The 17310-nt window shown below is 42.7% G+C and overlaps 1 protein-coding gene and 1 pseudogene across 31 annotated transcripts in view; both read right to left on the reverse strand.

Moving 5' to 3' along the window:
• Window positions 1-17310, reverse strand: part of NRXN3 (neurexin 3) — a 1657938-nt gene that overhangs the window by 546452 nt on the left and 1094176 nt on the right. The window lies entirely within an intron of this gene.
• LOC101440389 (receptor-binding cancer antigen expressed on SiSo cells-like) lies at window positions 8288-13058 on the reverse strand (annotated as a pseudogene).

Raw genomic sequence — 17310 nt, forward strand, 5'->3', positions numbered from 1 at the left:
AAGATGAACTTTCACACAACAAAAATCCAACAGAAAATCAACAATGAAATTGTCACTTTTTAAAAGGACATCTTTTTCAACGACCAAGAAAAATAGTTATTTTTACTTATTTAGCCTGTTTTTATCCTTCACCAAAGGATGAGACGTGAAGAAATGGTGGTGGGCATCTGAGAAAAGGAAAAGCACATGATGCTGTAGTTCATAAAGGAAGACAATGGGAGGGCTGGAGCTGTCTGGGCTGGAATGACAGCAAGTCTAAGAGGAGAGAGGCTTCAAGTGTGGCCATTTGAATCTGTCTGCAGCACACGTGGCTGAAGACAGACAGAATTCATCTGCATGGACATAAAGGTCTGGAACTTTGTCAAGGAAGATAAACTGAGAGGAAAGCAAACACAAGCGGTAACTAGAACTACTGTTACTGTTTTTTGCACATATATAAATAGAATTTTTCCTCTTGAGGCACCATCTTATCCATTTCATAAATTGCTACCATTCGCACTGAAGATTTTCTTTTTCCACTGTGAAAGTTTCCGGTCAACAGATATTCACTGAACACAACTTTACCTCTTTCTCAATTACTGCCATGGGGGGGGGCGGGGTGTTCAAAGTTTTATCTTCAGAGATTTGCCTCCCTTCCAGATGACCCAGTGTCCAAGTAAGTAGGCTTCTGGAGATCTGGTAAATGTATTCACTAAGATGTAAGATGAATTCAAAAGCTGAAGCTGAAGGAATGAAGTTCTCACTATGGAATTATAGCAATCAGTCAGTTTGTTGTTCCCTCTCAGCTCCCACGGGAATTGATTCCAGCATTGCATCTCCTCTTCCTATGCTATGGCAACCCTCTTTCCACCCCACTCCATTCCCCACGAGGAAAGTCCTGAGCAAGTTTACCCTGGGATATTACAATCCCCCACGGTGGTCTTTCAAGAACAAGATAACATCCAGACTCACCACTCACCCGCAAATTTTAGAGAAGAAAAACAAAGTATCTAGAGGAAAGAGAGAAGGAGAAACCAATTTAATTAATTCATCACTGAGGCCAAAGACATATAAATCTTATCATTTTATCTGTCAACCAACACTATGAATTATTCAGCAAACCCAATCCAGAGAAGGAAGGGAGAGAGAAAGTGGTTAGAAAGCAGCTGGCTGAGCAGAAGAAAGTATTTCACAGATCAGTGCAAATCAAAGCCATGGCAGAAAAATCATGCGAGATAGGTCTCTGTGACAACGAATGAGCAGTACAATTTCCCACAAGAAGGACTCCTGGCTCATGTGCCACAAGCGGGACCACCAGCATCACCATCTTTGCTAAGATGATTCAGATAGGACTTAGGTGGTGTTCTGCCCTCACACAGACCCCTGCCTTCAGAGTAAGAGATCTTCCTCCTATGAATTGTGGTGTGTTCCCTTTTAAAATAGACTTTGGAGTCAGGAAGGTTTCCTATTTTATGGAGGATAAAATGTAAAGTGCATACTTAAACTTAATGTCCTTTGAGAAAATTGCTCTTTAAAATTATAAATAATAAAGCATTTTCAGGCATACGTACATTGAAGTTCTTAAAGTTAGAAGAGAGGAAAAAAGAAAGAAAAATATATGAAACTCTCTTATGGAACTGAAATTTGGTAAACAAATATACTTCAGTATTTATATGCTCCATACCACGAAACTACCTAGGCACTTTAATAAACTTGAATTCTAAGTATAAAAGCAAAACTGAAGATTAAAAACATACCTAGAGAGTTATTTCGAATAACATAAGAGAATACAAATCGGTATTTTATAAAGGGCATTCAGATCTTCAACATTAATTTGGTTTGGTAGCTAGATCCCCACCCCCACCCCCCGCTTTTTAAAATATAAAAGCATTTATCTTTCAGCTGAAGAAAAAGCTTCTGAAATTATCCCTAGCTGAATACCACAGGGTTTTATTGAGTTCCGCATTCTTAGCAGCAAGCACACAGCCTGGGACACAGTAAGTGCTCAATAAATGTTAATTGAATGACTTGAATAGAACAGAGCAAGAAAGTGAAAACAAACAGCCTCAGAGGGCCTGAGAGAAGGGACTGACCAAAGAGGAAAAGTTTAATAGATCCCAGTTAAGAATGGGGTTAATTCTAATCTGAGACACAATCCTAACCTGAGACGATCGAGGAGGCCCTCAGCATGTGTGGAAAGACACCTCGTAGATCTATAATAATCAATTTTCTACAGATTGGAACCAAGCATGGGTACAATACCAGCTGTTGGGAGGATTTCTGTCTCCATCTGTCTTGGTGTGAATCCCCTACAAGGTAGGGGAAGGTGGAGTGGAGAGTTAGCAACAGGTGATTACAGACCAGCTCAGAGGACCTTGGCCAGCTCAGGACAGGGGCAAGGGGAACAAGGGCACGTGCGGAAAAATCTCTGTTGAGTCCAAGAGCCTTGGACCTTGAGTCTTGGACTCTAGCTTCCAGTTTTGGCTTTACACCAGAATGAAGGGTATCCACTTCTTCCCAGACAACGGAGATCACTGCCTTTAACTCTGGAATAAGCTTGGCATGAAAGTATCCACAACAACCATCAGTCATGTGGTGTTGTACCTCCTGCCACCTCTGCCCATATAGATTTTTAAAAATAATTGTTGTTAGCCAGGCTTTAGTCTTAGACGAGGGAAAAACCAGTGTAGTCCAACTAAGAATAAAAGGTGCATTAGCAAAGCTCTGGGGTCTCCTTTCAGCTAGAGATGCAAAAGGTCATAGCTTAGATATAGGATCAGAGCCAGAAAGCCAGGCATCTTTTTGACTGCTGTTTCTCCTGATTTCAAGCTCAAAAGCATAAATTAAATATGCAAGGAGCCAACTTACTATAGAAGCATTTACTCTCCAAGTCCCAAATCAGTGGGGTAGGACTTGAGGATTGAAAGAGGACCCTGAAGTTACATGAGCCATACAAGACCCTGAGTTCACAGCATTCTATGGTTCAGGTAGATCGGGGCCTTTTCTGGGGTCACTAGCATTTGCTTTCTTTGTTCTCCTTTGCATCACTCTGAATATTATCCGATGTAAGTTAATGAGAATGGGAACTAGTGGAAAAGATTTAGAGGGCACAGAGCAAGGGATCCTTGAAGAAATGAAACAATTAGAGGTCTCATGTTTAACCTGTGCAAGTCTCAATTCCTTTAGCCGAGAGAGAATTAGGAACCCCAGGGAGGTACTGCTTTGCCAATTCTGTCACTTACCAGTAGCTGCTTTTAACTGTTTACATCCTAAACAGAAAACATCAAGACACTGCCAGCCTATAACCTCTAACTAACGCATAATCTTCATCTCCCTGCTGATCATTTGCACTAATTAGCAAAATTTAGCTAATTATCACTGAGCATTTCTGTGTTTAATTATGGCTATTAGTGATTGTCTGGCTCCCTGCATCTCTCACTACCCCCTTTTTCTTTCCCACTCCTCCAGTCCCTCTCTCCTCTACGGAGTTGACAGTTTACATTTCAATGAAATTGCTTTTTTGATAGTCATGGTTCTTTCTCTCCTAGTGTCTTTTTTTTTTTTTTTTCACGAAAGCCTACACTGGACCCAGCAGGAGTCACAAAGAAAACAGCAACCAGATCAAGATCAAGCATTCCTCCTTCCCACTCCCCTCCCCCCACCCCAAACGTACAAGCTCTGAATTGCCTGACAACTCCATCAAATGAAATTTAAAGAGAGCCACAAAGAGCCATAGTGCATGCTGGCGTTTTCTCAGTGTGCTTCTACTTCACAGAAGCCCACAGCTAGACGGCAGTGGGAAGAACTGACGTTCCGAATGGGGTCTGCATGTTATAGGTCTTCAAAACACAAGCTAGGGCAGGGGACCTAAAGTTTGGGTCACACTCCTGCTCCCTCGAGGGCCGCTCCTGCAGCTGGCCTCTGTGATCCTCCCCTCCTCACCTCCAGAGTGGAGGGCATAGTAAATAAATACCAAAGCTCCCTCCGAAGAACAGTTTACTACAGCAAGCGTCTACCTTAGCTGCTTTAGAGGCAACCTGCCCAGAGCGGAATATATTTTTAAGAGCCATGGATCTCTTCCTTTATACTAGCTATGCAAAGAGACTTATTTGGAGCAAAACACATCATACCTGTATTTGGGAACAAGCCCATCTTGCTGCCATGAATTGAAATAGCAGCTGCATAAATGGTGGAATAGAAGTTACTGTGATTTCCATTAGGGAATTTATAAATGGATTTAGCCTTGTCTTACATTTTGCTTCCTCTCTGGCTGGTAGCAATATTAGATGTGCAGTTTTGGTGATAGTTGCTTGTTCCACCAGCTATCTGGGCAAACATAAAGCTGCCAAAATAACTTATAATGGCCACTGGTTATTAATTTTATTTTCTGCCTTCCTACACTCAGTGCTTCTTCCCCTGACCTTTACCACTCCGGCCACTTTACAGCAGCTCAATCAACTTCAGACTGAAGAGCTAAGGATTCCTGTTGTCTGCTTTCTCCCCACCACTCCCAAGCAAGATCAGAGAGAGGAAGAGTGAAAGCCAGGTGAATGAATGAATTCTCAAAAGTGCTGCACCCCGGACTTATCTAAGTTGCCAGCCATGTGGGAAAGGGCATCAGAGGGGGAGGTTGCAAAGGGGAGAGCACGTTTGTGAGGCTATGAATGAAGGGGCTGAGGAGAGCAGAACCTTTTAGAGAAAATCGGGGATCTGGGGTGAGAAAATGCTAGCCTTTAAGGGAAATAATGCACTATTTTCCCTCATGCATATGAAATGCTTTTCATCATTTTAAACTCATTTTTTTAAAAAAATTTCCTTCCCACCCTTGGCATTCTCGGAAAGGCGAGGGGATGAAGGAGTGGCTACGCCCCTTTAAAAGGATAAAGAGCGAGAGACCCACCGTGCCCTCCTCGAAGGGAAACAGGGGAGCGATAGATAGAAATAGGCACTGAGTGATGCTTGCTGCCATGGAAATGGTGCTCGTGCTGAGAGTGAGACCCCGGCGAGGAAGAGGAGGAGGAGGAGGAAGCTACATTAGAGGAACTCCACACAGAGCTGACGATACATCCCCAGAAGAGGGACCAGATCCCCAGCGTCCAGGCCGGCCGGCGAGGAGGGCTCCGTCTCGCGTGGATTCTCAGGTGCATGGTCAACGCACTGGACCACTACAGATGGGCAGTTTGAATTCCAGCCAGGGAGGAATAACGAAGTTCATGATGCCCAGGGGCCCATCATAGCAGGAGGAAGACTTGCTCAAATTGTGGAAAGAGGGAAGGAGTAAACGCGGTCAGAACGGACGATGGCTCAGATGTTTAAAACAGAAGCAGAAAAAAATATATACTGTGTCAGAAAGAAAAGCACACACAAGATAGAAGGCAAAAGGCCCCCTTCGCCGGGGCGGAAATCTAGGGCGCCAGAGTCCACCCGGGCACAGCACACCAGCCGGGGAGCCAAGGAATGCCACACATGTCAGAGCAGGATCGGCGTGGCTGCCTCCTGATCTCTAGGTACCTCGGGTCTGATGACTTAACTGCACACTCCGCGAGGCCACTCCGAGGAAGGGTGGACTAAAAGAGAAGTCGGTTCAGGGTAGTTTATCCCAACATCCAAGGAGTTGAAACATTTTTTTTTTCCTTTTCCACTTCCAAACGTTGCAATGCAGAACTACCAGGCAAAAGGGGGCTGCAGGTGGGAGAGTTCTCCTCTGAGACTTGGCGGAGGGCGCGGAGGCTGTTAACCCTGAGCGTTCCGGACGAGCTCCACGGAGCAGCCGCTCGCTTCCCGGATTTCCCAACTGGATGAAAAGCAGGAGCAGCAGCAGCCGGAGGAAGAGAACAAGAAGGACCGGAGGGAAAGAGGAGAGGAAGAGGAAACCGGCGCGGAGCGGCCACCCAAACCAGCGCGGCGCGGGGCGGAGAGGGGTGGGTGGGCGAGAGCAGGGCGAGCCCGCGAGGAGAAGAGGCGCCCCGCAGGCGGCAGGGGTGGCCGGGAGGCGGGCGGGCGCCGGCAAAGTGCGCGCTCCTGGGAGGCACAGGTGAAGTGAAGCGAGGAGTTGGGAAGCCAAATTCACAAATGGGCAAGTCCTATGCAAATAGCGCACTCCCGAGAGCAAATCAGCGCCGGCCGAGCGCTCTGCCGAGGGACTGGCTGGCTCGGGAGGAAGGAGGGGCGCGGGCGCCCGGAATCCCGGCCCTCCCCATTCAACCGCCGGCTCGTACACACCCGCGCCGGCCCCCCGCGTCCTCCCCGCGCCCTCCCCGCGCTCCCCGCCCGCCCCGCCGGGTGCGCGCGCGTGTGTGAGTGAGCCGAACAGACGGACCCCGCGCCTCCTGGATCACGCTCTCCTCCCGCCTCTCCCGGGCGCATCCAACCCAGCAGGCGATTAAGGCGTCTTTTACAATTTGGGAAGCAAAACAGAGTCGGCGACGAAGTCTCAAGTAGTCCCAAAGAGAAATAAAAATAAACGCCTTGAGTCAGCAGGAGCTGATTCGCCCGTGCCGCCCGCGCGCGGCTCCCGACTTGGCGCGGCACGACCGCTCGCGGCGCGCGTGTCTCTCCCAGGGGGCGACACTCCCCGCCCCCACGGGAGGCAATCCGCGTCCAGGATCTCGAGAGCGAAGGCGAAGGGGCGACCTGGGGACTCCCGAGGATGAGGAGCCCCGCAGGATGGGGCGGTCCTCCCACAAGGTGGCTTCCGCTCCCCGGGGGCAGGTCTCCTGGACTTCAGGACCCCGAGGGTAGCACCAGCGCCTCCGGGGCTGGCCAGAGAACTTCAGAAAGGTCGAGGGCCGCGCCCGGCGGCCCAAGACGAGGACTTGGTGCCCCCAGGACCGGCCGCGGAGGCGCCGCCCCAGGTAGCTGAAGACCCTGCGTCTCCTTGGCGCTGGGCGCTGAACAGAGCGCGGCTTTTACATCCAGGCTGAAGCAGCAGGGGAGAGCGCCAGGGGCAGGAAGCTGCTTGGTGCGCCCGTGGTGGCCATCTGTGACTCCAGGAGGGGCGGACAAGGCTGTGCCAGAGAACGGGTGACATTCTGGACGAGGCCTTTGCCCCCTCCCGTGAGGAGCAGAAGGCGCAGATCCAACCTGATGGACCGGGCGCTTTTCCCCGGGATCTTGCTATCTTTGACTCCTTCCTTCCCATCACACGGTTCAAAACCACGTAACTGTTTTTATCGTTGTTGTTGTTTTTTTTAGAGAGACAGAGGGAAATAATACTTTTAAGGTAATCTGCTGACTAAATCCTATCCATACATGTTGTGTTTAGATGGCACTTTTCTTTTAAGGAGCTTATAGCACCTATTATACTCATTTTCTCAGTGAATATTCCAACCCCCCAACCCCCACCCCAACTAACTGCCCAGTCCTGTTACTCCTTGGAAGAATTGAAAAAGTTGGCATTATTTCTTTCTAAGGGATGAAAATACCCAACCTGCCGACAATTTGTCTTCAAGGTCAAATATCAAGTCCATTGCAGGATTTATGGTAGTGACATGGTACTCTGGAATCAGTGTTCTCCCCAGGGTCCATGTGCCAGTGGTAAAATGGTGCACAGTCATCCTAGTTGCTGGGGCTCCTAGCTCTAACGGTGATCCAAGGTCCACAGTCTTCGAGGGAAGTGGCCTTATGTCCAGGTCTTCCATGTGCTTAGCTGGTGGCGGGCAAACAGGGTCTTAAGCCGAAACCCAGCAACATGTACCCAGGAACTCTGCAGCTAGGGGAAGGGGATGGTTTATGAACCTTAAATTCAGATTTCAATGTCCTCTGTAAAATGTAGATCTTACCTCTCTCCAGAGGTTGTTAGGCGTTTTAAATGAGATAATGCAATACAGAGTATCTAACATAGCACCTGACAAATAGTTGCAGTACTCTTTAAGGCCTGGGATAATTCTGATTCAATCCAACCGCTATCTGATTTTATTTTTTAACATGGATTCCCACTGCACATCGGACGTATTCTAACTCCAATCATGGCCTAAGGGCACTTATATGACCTGGCTCATGTCTAATTTTCCAGCTCCAGCTCCTGCCAAATGTCTCCTGGCTCACTACCCTCCTGTCCCCCAGACTTTATTTCTGTTCTTTGAACATGCCAAGTTTCATTCCCATCCAAGGCCTTTATTCTTGATGGGCTAGTCGGAAAGGCTTTTCCCCAAGACCTTATAAGACTGGTGTTTTAACAGTTAGGTGTCAGTTCATATGTCACCTCCTCAGAGGCTCTCTCTGGCCCTCATCAGAAGCACTCTAGCCCATTACCCTGATTTTTTCCTTCATAGCACTCTCAGCTTTCTGAAATTATTGTATATTTGTATTTATTCATGGGCTATCTCCTTAAATAAGTTTGGAAACTCCCTGAATGCTGTCTTTAACCGTCTCTGTGTTCCTCTGGATGGAACAATGGGTAGCACATAATAAGAGCTCAATAAGTATTTGTTGAATGAACGACTGACTGGCTCAATTGCCAATCTCATACTTGCATGTTCTTATACCATTTGTTTCACTGACACATTTATGAGCTTTTGCAACATCAGTTCCCAGCGAAAAGCATTTGCTGAAGAGATGAGTCAACCACCTTCCCATGTAACGTTGTTCTTCTTTTCTGAATTGGCACCGAGTACTTTGAAGACTGTACTTTTACTTTATCCAGAGAAAGCATGGGCAGCTTAGATGGACCTCCTGTTTAATTCTCTGCTAGGCAATAAAGTGAGAGAGTAAATCCTTAACGTATTACAAAATCTGGAAATGCTGGTGTGTCACAGCAAAACTATTCATTTTACTTGTCATACCTTTTATTTATTTACTTTGTGCAAAATGCCAAAAGATATCGTGAATTCCAGTCAGGCTGATTCCATTTGGGGACACTCTTAAATATCAAGAAGACTTATCAGAGGATAAATGTGAAATTGGTTTATTTTGTACCTCTCATTCCAGAAAAGGAAACCCACAATTATCCTGATAATGCATATCCTCCAAATTAACGTGCTTTTTTCCCCAAGCATTTTCTGTCCCTCCTGTCCCTTCCTGTAGACAATGCATTACTATTAAAACTTCTTTTCCAATTTCCTTCCTTCTTATGTCTGTCAGAGCTTATATTAAATGGACACTTTAAAGATATATTTCTATATTTTAGCAACAGTGATACCTTCTAAACACCCTCCACTGCTAGAATTCTAGCTAAAGAATTTAGGATCACCTGCACTACTCCCCAGGGTTCCCCCTTCTTTCTTCCTGAGTTATTTGTCTTCTCTCCTGGGTCCCCTGAGTGAGAACACTTGGAAATCAAGTGGGCAGCTCCAGGGTGAAGATGAGAGTCCACTTTTATGATAGAAAAGAAGAGAAATAGATTCAGAAATGTTAGGCTCACCACAGATTTAAAGTTGAAAAATTATAAATAATTTCACAGGAACAAACACACTCAGCTCCACGTGGATAAACCCCCACACAATCCTAACAATACACTTTGGAACCTAACACCCTGTAGCTGGGCTTCCTTGGTCAATAGCTGGGTTTCTCTGTTTCTTCAGACTTCAGAATTGGCATTATAGACTGTCCCCTTCCCACCTCCCCACCACCTCTGCTTTTTAATCTCACCCCACCTGTGCCAGGAGACTTTCCCACGATAAGGGGTGAGAATTCTTACCTGTCCTGGCTCTCTTTGTCTTGTTTTGGTCTGTGCTTCAGCAGTCAAGTAGTCTGGGGAATCTTCTGGCTTCTAAAACGAGCCTCATGGAGTGTATGTGCTCACGCCAGGTGCCAGGAGCCTTTGCATTAGGTTTTGGCACCTGACATGAACAGGTTAAGCTCTTAGGTGGGGGCCATTGTTTTTCCGTATATGAAGAGTAGAAATCCTTACTTCCTCTCTCCACTCAGGTTTATAAAAGCCAAGTTTAGGGGGAGAAAAAAAAAGACAGCTAAACATTCTCATAATGTGAAATGAAATAAAAGTTCTGAAAAAATACAGATGACTGTTAACATGACTATAAATACATCCAAGGGTTCCAGTGACACCATAAAACCATCAAACTTTGTTTTATTATATGTCAGTAGATTTATTTATAGTATCATAATTCACTTTTCTGTTCATTTATTATAAGAAAGTTTTCTTGCAAAAAGGCAGATTTTAACTCTATTTTCCATTTGAATGTATAAAAGAAAAACTTGATTCTTTTGGATAGCATTCCTATATGTTCCTGAATTTTTAAAAAGACAATGACATCCTTGTATAATTTTTATAGGTAAGTGGAAGTATACCTTTCTCCTTTTCCTTTAACTTATTCTTCTTACAAACATCCACAGCCATTCTCTTGTCCTCCTTGTGGCTGAAATAGGGATATCAGGAATTTGAATGTAAGGAAAAAAAATCTCTCCCGGAAATTTTCCAAATCTCTTGAGTTTGATCAATAGGGCTGGGATATCTACTTCAATAGAATTGTCACACATTTCTTCAAGGATGAGAAAAGTATGAAATGTTCCTGTGTAAACCTTAGCTAGGCTTCCTCTGAAGTACAAGTGAAGTTGTTTTAATATGGAAGCAAAGTTTCCTTTTACTCAAAAACAGGATGAAAATTAGTTCTTCGGGGAGAGATTCATGTTACACAAATGCCTGTGATCCTAGTTTCATTGAGTTTACATCAGATGTTGTGACGGTTAAGCTTATGCATCAACTCAGCCATAATTGTGCCCAATTGTTTGGTCAAGCAAGCACTGGGCTAATTGTAATACAAGGACATTTATGGACTTTAGTCACCAGTGAATTTATTGCATGGATGTCTGATGACATCTACAATCAACCAAGTAGATTACCATCAGCAATGAGTGGCATTTTATCCCATCAGTTGAATGCCTTAAAAGGGGAAGTGGTTTCAGCATTCAGAGAGAATTTTCCAGCTTGATTTCAGATAGCCAACATCTCCTGGGACATTTCATAGGTGCCCCTGGTTTGCATCCTGTCTCCGGAATTTGGACTTGTGCATCCCCATGGTCATGTGACAGAATTTTATAAAGTCTTATACTTTTTACAGATATCTCCGTATGGCAAAGGGATAAACTTTCTTGAGAACCTTTCCATAACTCCTTAGCACCATGGCAATCTTTATGAAGTTTTAGGACTCAAGTAAAATGAATTATTTTATACAATACTGGAAATAATAACCCCTCTGTATGTTTATAGGTCATTATCAAATCAAAGGTTTAGAGGGCACTTGGAGAAGTGCATACAGATTCAGAGCTTGGCTCTGGTAGGTGCTGGACCACCTAGGCTCAAATCCTGGCAAGATCCTTAGCTCCATCTTCAAAATGGGAATAATCATACTATCTAATAGATTTGTTGTGAGGATTTAAAAAGTTCATGATGTAAAGTGCTTATAAACTGCCTGGCACACAGTAAATGAGTAATAAATGTGAATTGTTGTCTTATTATTGTTTTATTCTTTTTCCCCAAAATCCTTGAGTTATTTATTTTTATAATAAAATTATTGTATTGAATGTCATTTTTTTGAACAAAAACCAAAATCATCAGATTGCTTAAACAATAAAAGGTACCTTTTCAAATTAGAGGAAATGTATGCAAACACTAGTTTCTGACAAAATAAGGAAGTTAAAGCCCTATAGTTTGTTCAGTTTATGCCAGGTAGTCATGGGAAAAAATATATTTAAAATTGTGTATTTTATTATTATACACACTGAAGGAAAGCATACTAGCAGTCATTTTCCACCATAAAATGATTTGCACCCATTTATTTAGCTAGAAACTCTAGCTTGAAGAGGAACAGGTATATTCCCTTTGTAATTATTTCTTAACAGCATTAGACTGTCTCATATTTGGAGCATGTTGAATAAAACATTGTCCCATAAGTCTGTTTTGTTTTGTTTTTAAGTTTTTTAAGAATTAAGAGTACTTTGGGAGAAGCCATGAGTCCAGGATGACCTGATAAACACATTAAAATCAAGCTGCACATTTGTATTCTGAAAATACTCTCAAATCCATACAAATGTTGCTTGGGCACTATGACGTCTAAAGATCATTTGTTATGCAAGTTTCATGACAATTTTGTTTTGTTTCTTCTGCATTAGCTGCTGTGCTTCCTTTTCCATTTTCTTCCTTTCTTGTTCTGCTGCTCTCTTTTCTCTCTCTGCTATTTTCTGCTGCCTCAGAACTTCTTCTGCTTGCCAGGCCAAATCTTCTTCTTCCTCCCATGCATTGGCATTTTCTTGCCAGGTATCTAAGTCACCTAATTCATGAGACTGATGAATAAAAGGCACATCTTGTGCAACTACTAACCAATAGAGAAACCTGTCCCTCCATCTGGGATGCCAAAATTTAATGGTTCTCTCTTCTTAATAACAATTTTCTGAGTCTTTCTTATAATTGGTGTCATGTCCTTAAAAAAGGCAGGTTCCAGATATTCCAAAGCATTTTGTTGTGTTGCCACATGCCCAATCCCTCCTTTAATCTTTTACTTGTGGGTGCATCTTCATCCCAGAAAGTCCACTCTTCAACATCTATCTGCTTAGGAACCGATGAATAAGCAACGTTGGCAGAGCTATTTGGTTTCCACTTAATTTCTATCCTCTGCCAGATCTGCATTTTACTCTCTTTAGGAATGAGAATACTTTTGCTAGACAAGTACAAACTTTATTTTATTTTATTATTTTTTTAAATTTATTTTTATTTCTTTCACTCCCCCACCCCCCCATTGTCTGCTCTCTTTGTCCATTCGCTGTGTGTTTTTCTGCATCTGCTTGCATTATCCAGCGGAACTGGGAAACTGTGTCTTTTCATTGCATCATCTTGCTGCTTCAGCTCTCTGTGTGTGCTGCGCCACTCCTGGACAGGCTGAGCTTTTTTCACATGGGACACGCTCCTTGCGCATGGGGCACCCCTACCCAGGGGCGGCCCTGCGTGGCACTGCACTCCTTGCGCACGGCAGCACTGCACGTGGGCCAGCTCACCACACGGGTCAGGAGGCCCTGGGGATTAAACCCTGGACCCTCCATATGGTAGATGAGCGCGCTATCAGTTGAGCCACATCTGCTTCCTGACAAGTACAAACCTTAAATAACTGGAACTACGTGCTGGCCATGGCAGGAATCAAAATGTGCTCCTCCCCCTCCCTGCCTGCCAGGCGGGAGGCTCCAAGCTCCTCTAGGTCAGCCCCAGCACCGCTCCTTCAAAGCCAGACATTCACTCCATCATAGCCACCACAACTGCTGCGCAGGTGCCATGACCTCCTCCTCCTCCTTGGGAAACCCATCCCTGGTCTCTCCCCCTTTGCCACCTCCTTGAAGGCAACTTTGGCTTTGAAAGTTATTTATGCAGATAGTTTTCTCATCTTGTTTATACAAAACTCCAAGGGAGTTAGTAAACAAAAATTTCCCTTTGCATTTCTGACACATACAATGGAAGGTCTCCCCTATGTGTTATTCAATTGTTTGGGTACTTTTGCTGTCTTCTGTGGAAAAGGGAGTAGCTTATCACATCATTCTCACAAATATCTTTCATACAAACTCTGAAGCATTAAAGCTCACAATTGTCCCCAGAACCATATATGGGCTAAACAAATCCAGCATTATTTCATACATAAAGTTTTCCAGCGTGGAACTCTCAAGGTAGTCTGTTTTGAGAGCTGAAAGGACTGTCTGGCTACTTCTCTTTCCCATCTCTCTAATTTCTCCTTTTATTCTCTTAGTTAAAAAATAAATTCCAACTATGTTAGGCTTTTCCCTAAAGACATGTCTTGTGAATCTTTTAGTATTTTCCAATGAGTTTATTTAGTATTTTATTATTATTCAAAAATATTTGTTAAATTGTGAATTTACCTCTGAACTAGGTTCCACCCAGTATACAAAGAAACCATGGCCCCATCCTTTCCTTTGACACATCAGCTTATTCACTCAATGAATATTAAATTTGTGCTGACTATGGGCAAGGCACTGGGTAAAGTCCAGGAGATACAGTGATGCATAAGAGAAGATCTTAAACCTTAAGAAAGAAAAATCTAGCAGGAAAAATACCCACCCAAACAAAATAAAGCAAACCAAAATTTCCATAGATAAATAGATAGATGGATAGATAGATAGATAAATAGATAATCAAATGCAATGTGCTAAGTGCTAGAATAAAGATAAACATATGTAGAGAAAGAAATTAATCCACCCTGGGAGGGGAGGGGTTTTCAGGAAGGATTCATAGACAATATGACATGTAAACCAAGTGTTAAAGTACCACAGTTCATATCCTGACACCAGTAATTACTTGCTGTCTGACCCTAAGCAAGTTACTTTACACTCTCTGAACCTGTGTCCTCAAGTTATAATTGTGAATGAAACCTGCCTCATAGGATAGTTTTGAGGGTTAAATGAGAAGATATATTTGAAAAGCACATTGTAAAATAATGTTTTCTATTATTATTAATGAGACCTTGAATGATTTCAACAGGCAGATATATAGGAATGTAAGGTAAGTGGAATCAATCAGAGGACTTCCTAATGGAGGCAATCCTTCGGTGCAGCTTCCACTCATCACTTAAATTGTTAAAGCCTGAGGATCTCAGAAAGGGGTCAACTTTTTCTTTCAGCTGAAAAGGCAGGTGTTCCGTGGAATAAGAAAAGGAAAAAGAAGGAATGAAAAGGAAAAGCACGTGTTGGAAACCACATTCTAGATCGCATGACAGAGCTTCCATATTCAAAGGTGACAGATAAACAACATATCAATCAAAAGTTCAATTTTGGCCTAGCCAGTTTTCCTTTGTTCAATTTCTTTCATGTACTCAGTTTTCAGTTCATATGATTATCATTTAATTCTAGGAATATCATAGTTCAAGTGTCCTTCTCACTCAAGTGTCTCTCTCACTCACTATACACTTGATACTGTATAGTCTTACACTCACATAACAGAGATATCATGGAAGGGTATGAGATGAATGTGCTCCTAATAGAATGTACAAGGTGTTATCTAAGCAGCCCCAGAAATGTTTGCAGGATGAGTAATAAGGTTTCTTAGTGGTACTGAGGATTTTGTAATTTTCAAAACTAATGGTTAGGTCAGACAGATACTGAGATTTAAGCTTGTGTCATAGTTAGGAGGAACAAGCTGTGCTTGAAACAAATGAAACAACACTAAGATTGCAATTTTGGTATCGATGATATCTATGTCTTCAAAGTCACCATTTCAAATCTGAACAGGCAGAATTATTGTTTCTCTTCTACTTTCTAAAGCATTGTTTTGCTAATACTTGTCACATTCTATTATTAGTTGGATTTATACATCCTATTCCCTAAATGATTCATAGGTCAACAGCATGGGTTCTAGGGTCAGACAGCTAAAGTTCAAATCCCGTTGCATGGTGTGACCTTGGGCAAGTTATATAGCCTTAGAAACCCTCTTTTCTCATTGGTAAAACAGAAATCACAGTAGTCTCTATCTCACATTTAGCACAGTAAGAGGCATACAGGAGACATTCAATGGAATAGGAGACAATCTATCTATGGCATTGAATTGAGGTACATTTAATTACTGTAAGAGATAACCTTTCTTTTTGTATGTGAAAAAAATCCAAATTGTGCAAACATCTTGTTACAAGGAGGAACTTGTCAACATTTTGGATCAGTACAATTGGAAGGGATCCCTTGCAAGGCAGTGAGCTCTCCATCACATGATATAGTCAAACAGAAAATGTCTGGTAGGGCCCTAAAGTTGAAATCTTGGAGTAAGTGAGAGGATAGAGTAATAATCTCTAAATTCCATTTCAAATGTAATATTCCACAACCCTGGTTAAATTCTCTTTTCCAATTCCTCTTTACCGGTTACTTTTGCATTTATTTTGAATGTGATCTCCTGGCCTTATTTTGAGGCTCAAACTGAATTCCTAGACCCTGCAAAAAATTATAAGATACTCCTGTTCATTAAAACGCATACATCGAGTTGAAGAAGCTTAAATTTATGTAAAATAATCCTAGACTAAGCAGTATTGTTATACTACAATTTCAATGTCCATTTCTGCATATAGTACAAGTTGTCTCAAGATATATTACCAACCTTATGTTTCTATTTTAAATCAAACATTTTTTCCCCACTAGCAACACCTACACAGATGCTTTTCCTGTTATCTAAAAGGGCATTTTTCACTGGTGAAGAGCACATGGCTACGGAAAGAGTATGCTGAGTTACTTGCCCTATTGTCCTTTACCTCCCAGTAGGGAATTCTGTTGCACTGAACATAAATAAAAATGAATTCCCTTAAATAAAGACATGTATCTTAAAAACCCTGGGGCAAAAAGGAAAACTACTCTATTTCTCTGATCTACACAAGCCATCCCTCCTCAGCAGCTGGTTTAGCCAAAGAGAAAGGAGTTAGGTATTCAGGAGACACCTAAGGAAGCTAGAGAAACCAGGATACAGTGAAAAAGACTGATTTGTTTAATATCACGTGACATTTCAGTGTCAGAATAAGCTGGCATATTCCTCTAGAATATTGCTTTAGATTGAGGCATGCATGACCCCTACAGTAACATCAACATCTATATAAATAAGCTTAAAGGAAAATAATAATCCAGTAAGATGGCAATCTACCATGAGATACACTCAACAGACACAACACCAGGAGGATAAGGAGGACAAAAATGTGAGAATAGAACAATCTGAAAGAAAACAAAAACAAAATAAATATTTGAAATGATTGAAGAGACAAATCATAGAAACCACAGAGAAATAAAAGATACTGTGGGAAAAGGGCATATTTAAGAAAGAACTGATAAATAAAATTTTTGGAAATAACATTTTAAAAAGCAAGCGAACCATTAGACAGATTATGTTTACGTGGCTGAAAGGAGATTTAATGAACTGGAAGACAACTGAGAAAACTTCCTAAAATGTAGCACAGAGAGAAAAAAGAGATTAAAAAAGTATATTATTAAGAGCCATGCAAAATCAAATGAAAAGTCCAAAGTCTTTATTAGGAATTCTAGGAGAGAGTATAGGAAAGGTGGGAGTGGGGAAGGCATTATTCAAAAAGATAATAGCTGGAAATTTTCCCTGTTAATTTATGTGGAGTCTTATATCAAAGGCTCCTAAATGAAGAGAAAAAAATAGCCATTATTTTAGTTTGCCAAAGGGCTTCTAGTGTAAAGTACCAGAAATGGGTTGGTTTTTATAAAAGGGATTTATTTGGGTAAGAGCTTATAGTTCCAAGGCCAAGAAATGCCCAAATCAAGGCATTAGTAGAGGTGATCCTGCCACGTGGTGAAGCAAGATGACTGCAGGTCTCTGCTAAGGTCTCTGCCTTCCCCTCCAGAATCTACTGTCTTCTGGAGCCCAGCTGTGGGCAACCTGGCACG

Source organism: Dasypus novemcinctus, chromosome 3 (assembly GCF_030445035.2).
Source record: "Dasypus novemcinctus isolate mDasNov1 chromosome 3, mDasNov1.1.hap2, whole genome shotgun sequence".
Classification (NCBI taxonomy): domain Eukaryota; kingdom Metazoa; phylum Chordata; class Mammalia; order Cingulata; family Dasypodidae; genus Dasypus; species Dasypus novemcinctus.